The sequence below is a fragment of the Pinus tabuliformis genome, chromosome J (assembly GCF_031772625.1).
Source record: "Pinus tabuliformis cultivar Carrire ecotype Pingquan chromosome J, CPIR1, whole genome shotgun sequence".
Classification (NCBI taxonomy): Eukaryota; Viridiplantae; Streptophyta; class Pinopsida; order Pinales; family Pinaceae; genus Pinus; species Pinus tabuliformis.
In genome coordinates, this window is record NC_142295.1 from 642,078,403 (window position 1) to 642,085,106 (window position 6,704).

At 41.1% G+C, this 6,704-nt stretch overlaps 1 long non-coding RNA gene across 1 annotated transcript; it reads left to right on the forward strand.

Moving 5' to 3' along the window:
* The first annotated feature begins 254 nt into the window (after nt 1–254).
* Nucleotides 255–2,239, forward strand: LOC149228561 (uncharacterized). The gene is made up of 3 exons (XR_016247213.1): nt 255–527; nt 1,759–1,793; nt 1,909–2,239. It is a non-coding gene; the product is annotated as an uncharacterized LOC149228561 (long non-coding RNA).
* The last annotated feature ends 4,465 nt before the right edge of the window (nt 2,240–6,704 follow it).

Consider the following 6,704-nt stretch of genomic DNA (forward strand, 5'->3'; position numbering starts at 1 on the left):
TTAACGAGACTATGGTGATGAACTTGTATTATAATCAAAACTCATTTACAATATCGTGGAGCATATTATGTACATGATATTAGTTATATCTAACCAACAACATAATACAATATAAATGGTTTGTCTTGCTCTCTCATTTTTAATGTGGTATTATATTTGATGTTTGGCTCGACGTTGTGGTAAAGTCTATGCAATTAATTGTGAATCCTCCAAATTGTTCTATCCATACGCGTGGCACCGTGCCAAAGTAGCCATGTATTACCGAACGAATGCTTGGGATTGAATCCCACATGATCGATGATGGAAATAGGCTCAGGGTTTCCCAAAATCTATCTTAATGACTACCAAACTTTATTCATTTCCCTTATTTTCTTCCCTCGCTTTCATCGCTCTAGAACTAGGGTTTCAAGGTCAATTTTTATATGACAATTTGTATGTAACATGGTGTTGGTGTTGGTCTCTCGCATGTTGAGTGGAATGGGATTTTCCGACATTGCAAAAGATAAATGAATTCGAGACGCCTTCTGGTATTCTCTCTTGCTTGCATTATGTTACCTACAGTTTGTATTTTACGCCCCTTGGATAATTTTAACGTTTTCTCTATTTATATTTGCAGGGTAGCCTAGATTTCTCTCTAACAACCATCCTTTTCAATATTTACCCTTAAGACTCTTACAAAAGGTTTCTGTTTTGTTTTGGATAATGTTCTTGTTTGACTCGAATAGAGTTCGGCTATAAGAGCTACAACCTTTTTTCATTTGACCTCCATACGCTGATAACTTTAGGTGAGCTTCCACTCATATTTTAATTTTACAGTGGATACAACTCGGTCTCGAGGTTTTGAGATGAAGGCAACTTAGAGCCATTTCATAGTTTACTATTTATATAATGGATTGTTCATGTCGTTACATATGAAAAAGGGTCTCAAACCCTCGGTGATATATCTATTTTGGTATTTATTTAATTTGTTCAGAACCCATTTAGGATTTTTGTGAGATAATGTTATATAAGGAAAATCCTATTAATTACAGGGTTCTTGGATTTAATTACAACTCAGGTTTTTTAGGTCGTTAACTATGAATTTCTTTTGTTTTTTATACTCTCAACATAGCATTGTTATGTGGATAGTCTCAGTCGTGTTTTTTTGTCGCTTTATTTTACCATTATTATGTTAGGGTTTATGCCCTTTAAACTCTTCTGATATTCTTCTCGATACAAATTTGTATATGGAAATAGATGGTTGTAAGAAGCCACTTATCTCCATCTTATTTTAGTTATGTTATTCTCTAAACATTTTTCAATGGGGTTCTTTTAATATTTCTGTTCATTATTCTAAAATTTTCTTCAAACCCTAGTTGGGTTTTGGTTTGGCGCTTGACTTGTAGAATGACACTACTACACTTGTTATAATTTGGGGTTTTTCTTTCAAACCCCAAGTACCAAGTAATAGTGGAGTTCTCTCATCTTGGTTACCAATTGTTGGCTTCAAATTTTGTAGGTGGCTACAGTCCTCCTTTATAAAAAAAATTAATTTCAATTGGTTTTCGTTAAGATTATGGCTCCCCTTCTTTAGAGAGAATTGTCAATCTTGCTCTTCGTTTATGTATAACTCAGTTATGGATTTACATAGGTACTCATTTTTTTTTGGATTTGCAAGGTCTAGTATTGGTTGTTTTACTTATACATTTAATGTTGCGTAAAACACTACCTCTCGTTCTATATTCAGTGATTAATAATTTGTTCCCATGGTACAAATAGGAGAAGCGCATGGACATCCTGAGTCATTTTCTCAGGTATTTTCACTATAACTCTCTCCATGTTAAATTTGCTTACCTACTAAACTATTTTCGTTCTTTCTATACAAATCCTTTTACTGACTATTTAATCTATTTTTAATTGGTTCTACAGAAATAAGTTTGACCATAGTCGTAGCATTTCATATAAACGTTCTCAAACTAGCGTGGCTCCATTTCAACTTACTTTTCTTATTCACCAAGTTGAAGATCCCCCAACTCTTGGTTTATGCTTCTGCAAGGACGATCTTTCTCTACAAGAAGACAAATCTTTAGACTGTTGGTCTATGGAATTGTTTTGTTTTTAATGGTTTTCTTTAAGGCCTTATGAGGTGTGTAGTTTCTTCAAAATTGAATTAAGTTTAACAGGCTATAAGCCTTGTTCTATACAAGATATTAAATTTTGTGGCAAATAGAATTCTCAAATTATTCTTGTTCTTGTTCAATCTTTTGAGTTTAAAATACCTATTACCGTATTCAAACTTTATATTATGGAATTACAAAGTTTACAATAAACTCAGTGTATTTCCTTTTGAATAAATATTGCAGTAATAGTTTTATACGTAAATGTTCTGTTGTAGCGGCTACAACCACCCTCCAAAATTTTGGCCTGCACCAATTTCGGAACCTCCCTTGGAGAGTTTCACTTGATGACTGCACACACTTAGGTTCACTCCATGAGCTCGTGTGAGTCTTTACATTCGCCTTGCCTGTTTATTGCACTCAAGCCTCTACATTTTGATGTCTAATTCATGCTTGTGACCGTTTTCTGGTTATGCTCAAAGTCTTTGCTTCGTATGTGTTTGATGTGTTCGCCATGAAAGCATCTGTCGCACTCACACATGGAGTCACATTCACTGTCGCACAAGCGTCGTCTCGATCATGAACGATCAATCACGAGTGTCACGCTTGTTGCTTGCATCGTCGGTTAGTCATGTTTAACATGTGTATCAGGATGGTTTGGTCGTTTTGTTGTCAAGTTGTGCGGGTGTGTTTGCATGATCACCTATGTATCTTTTGATTGTTCACACACTTAGTAATTTTTGCTAAAGTTTTCACAACCAGACTCTTCACTGACAGCTGAACCATCACCCTACCTTTGACTTGATCGATTGTCAACCAGAACAGTGCAGAAGCACCAAGCTAGTTCTTTCAAGCTGTTCTGCTCGTAAGCATTTTAATCAGCACTTGTGTTGGCCACCTGAACAATCGATCAACTGTTCATCTCAAAAATTGTGCAGTGCTCATGAGCAGACCTTCCACTGCCCATCAATTACCTCAGCTTAGAAATTACACGAAGATGATCAGCAGGCCGGCCTCCCGACTTTAATGCATTTTTCCCAACCAACAGCTCCCAGCAGTAGACTGCCTGTTCCCTCCAGGAATTGCGTAGTTTCTGCTGGCAGTTCCCTCTGGAAATTGCGCAAGTCTGGCTTCCAGTGACCCCAGCAGCCAATTGGCAGTTCCCTCTAGGAATTGCACATATCTGGTTGCCAGTGACCCCAACAGCTAACTGGAAGTTTCCTTTGGGAATTGTGTAGATCTGGTTGCCAGTCTCTCAGGCAGTTCCCCAGAAAAATTGCGTAATCCCTGCCCGCTGACCCCTCATGCAGCTCGGCTTGTTCCTCTGGAAAATTGCGCAAATTTGGCTGTCTAGCTCCTGCTGACTGTTCGTTCTGGAAAATGCGCAGAGCATGCCTACCTTGCCTTTCAGCAGCTCGTACTGTTCCTCCCAAATTTTGCGCAATTTTGCCTCCTAGTCGAGCTAGACCTTGCAGTCAATCACGGTCGACTCAGATTGCCTGTATCCATCTCTCAGTGACTCTTGCACAATTTTCATCAGCAGTTGCCTGAAGCCATCATCCCACATCACAGCCCTACTGCCTCTCTCGGTCACCCGCATTCAAATGATCATGTGTCATGGTAGACTAGGAGGTTTTGGATTTGATGTCATCTTATCATGAGTGACTGTAGGTACAGGTACACCCACAAACATGTGAAGACGACGAATGGGATGAATGAAGGGAGCACATGTAGATGGACAGATTCACCATTGGACAAAGGAACGAATCATGCGAAGCGGGCGAACGCAACGAACATGCACCTTCGCGAACAAGTGAACCTGTCTAGCCTTCCAACACGAAAGCAAGGAACAACATGCTGGAGCTTCATCAAGTGAACCAAGAACCATCGAAGACTCCGTGCACTTCGCCATGTGAAGGTGAAGCTATGATACACCATGAAGACATCCGTCACTTAGCAGCACTGTAGCTCGACATGCACTCCAGCAGTAGCATGAATGTACCGACATTGTCTTGTCAAGTCATGAGTCATGTTGCCCACAACTCCACTATGGGCTTGTTGTCAGTCAATGTAATATAACGTGGAAGCCCAAGAGACCCACTTATTGAACATAGAGTCATGTAAATCAGAAAGTCATGGAAGTCGAATGGTCATGAGGGTATTATAACAACCACAAGGGTTAGTTTCACCCTTGGCTATAAATACCCTCCTCATTTGTACATGAAAGGACTTTTCACCTCAGCTCCTCCCATATAGCCAAGAGAGTCTGTAATCTTTTCTTTGAGGAGTAAGTAGTGGCTCCAATGCCCCGCTGATGGGGTTAGTGATGTATGGTGTAATGATGTGTCTTGGAACTTTCACTTAATTCAGAAGCCTGTCAACAGGCCAACACGTTTTCACACATGTATTGTATTTGTTGTAAGACTGATCTTTAACACTTGTGATGCATGTTGCTTTAACCATGTGTTCTACATCTGAACTGATTCATTCCTTTTAATGCATAATATATTAATGGAAATGTGTTGTATATGTTGTCTCGTCCGTGTCGACTGCTTTGCCGGAAGTCAGACAGACCTTTCACATGAACCTTGTTGTAACAACCATTGCACTCGTCTCGGACTGATCCGTGAGTGTTGTACGTGTTATCTTACCTTGTATGTTGTGACTGCCGCATCCAAGTGGACTGCTTTGCCGAAAGCTATGTATGTCCTTTGTGTTGTGTGTTCCTAGCCGAGTTGGGGCTGATCCCTTTCAACTTGGAACTCACCTTCACCTTTTTCCCCTCACAGTGAAAGAACCATTGACACAAGTACACTTACACTCACCAGGCATGCGAACCTCACTTCTCGAAGACAAAGCGAACCACTCTCCTGTGCTGACAAGCAAGAGTTGAGGCAAATCCTTAAGACAATGGTGACTGGGCCATCATACCAGATGGGACTCCCATACCAAACGGTGTGAGGTCTAGTTGGGACTTCATACTGGGGTGATCCCTGAATTTTGGTGGGTCCAGCATTGTCAACATTTCTGGTGCCAAAAGGAGGGCCACCAGTTGTACATGGTTAAAATTCCCCTCACACTCACTCATCAACCATCTGATCAAGGCAGTAACTCGCACTCCCTCTCTCACGACTCAGCAGTTGGTTACTCCTCAACTCCCAGAATTGAACACAAGATTTCATATCAACACCTTCGCTCTGTCCATCCCATCACTTGCCAGTTCGCGAAAGTAGTCGGACTGATCCCAGGCGTACAATATCTTCCACATGCATCTAAGAAGCCAAAAGCCACTCCCACAGGGATTGTTGTATCATCGATGGAAGAAGCAGTCCTTTCTACTCTTAAAGGTTTGGAAGAAGTTATTGAAGATGGAGAGGAACCTCCAATCTTCTTTGAAGATGAACAAGGCACTCTTGTGGTCTTGGGATCAAACTTCGGTATAGGAGGCAGAGGGGAAGGCAACGAAGGAAGTGGAGGCGGAGACGAACCGACAGACTCAGATCCAGAACCATCAGATTCCGAAGGAGAGGAAGAAGACAAAGAGGACGAATAAGACGAAGAGATGGCTGACCCAAATCTTGAATGGATGACTCAGGGACCATTGGCTCTCCCGGATGTTTTGCACAAGATGTTGAAGCGAGTGGAGAGAATGAACATCAAGTTTAACCTTGACAACGTGGTGAAGGCAGAAGACCACTTAGACAACTTCTACCTACAGCTGCAGACCCTTGAGGTACGTTATGACGACATAGCATGTAGATTGTTTCCATGTACCTTGGACGATTGGGCAGCTACTTGGTATCACAACCTTCCACCCAACTCTATATAGAACTGGGGTTCTTTCAAACATATGTTCCTTGAAAATTTTGCTGATGACAAGACCCCAACCATGCTACTCAAAGAATTGGGAAGCCTCAAGATGGAGGGAAAAGAGAAAGTGAAATATTTCAATAAGAGGTTTATGTGTATCTTGAACAAGTTTGCAGTAGACACCAAACCTCATGACTCCATCACTGTCGACTATTACACATCTGCACTGCCAACCACCATTGTGCAATTCATCAAGCGAGCTACGAAGCCAACACTGTTAGAAAGCTGCGAAGAGGCTATTGTTGTTGAGAAAGACTTGCGCGCCATTGGAGTCATCAAGGATGACGAATCAATGAAAGACTCAAAGGATGCGAGTAGAAAGCCCCAAGCAACTGCGAGAAAAGGTAGAGACAAGGAAGCAATTGACATTGAGACCCTCACTCGACTTGTCAAGAACTTGACCACTGAAATGTCCAAATTCAAGCAATGGAAGATGGACACATTCGTGAACAGTCATCTGCACAGACAAAGACAGGCAAGCAATTCATCAATTGGCTCATCAAGCAACAGCCGATTCGGTTCAAAATCTACGCAAAAGGCTATGTTCCAACTCGATCAATACGTTGATCCTAAGCACTATTCCTTCCATAAAGAATTTCATCCTGAGAACTCTTGTTCAGATTGGAAGCGAGTTGTTACCTCTGTTTGTACCCATACACTCAATGCGAATTGCCACATACAGGATCAACCGGAAGACATTGATTATAATGAAGAGGTTGCACCGAATGAAGCACCAAG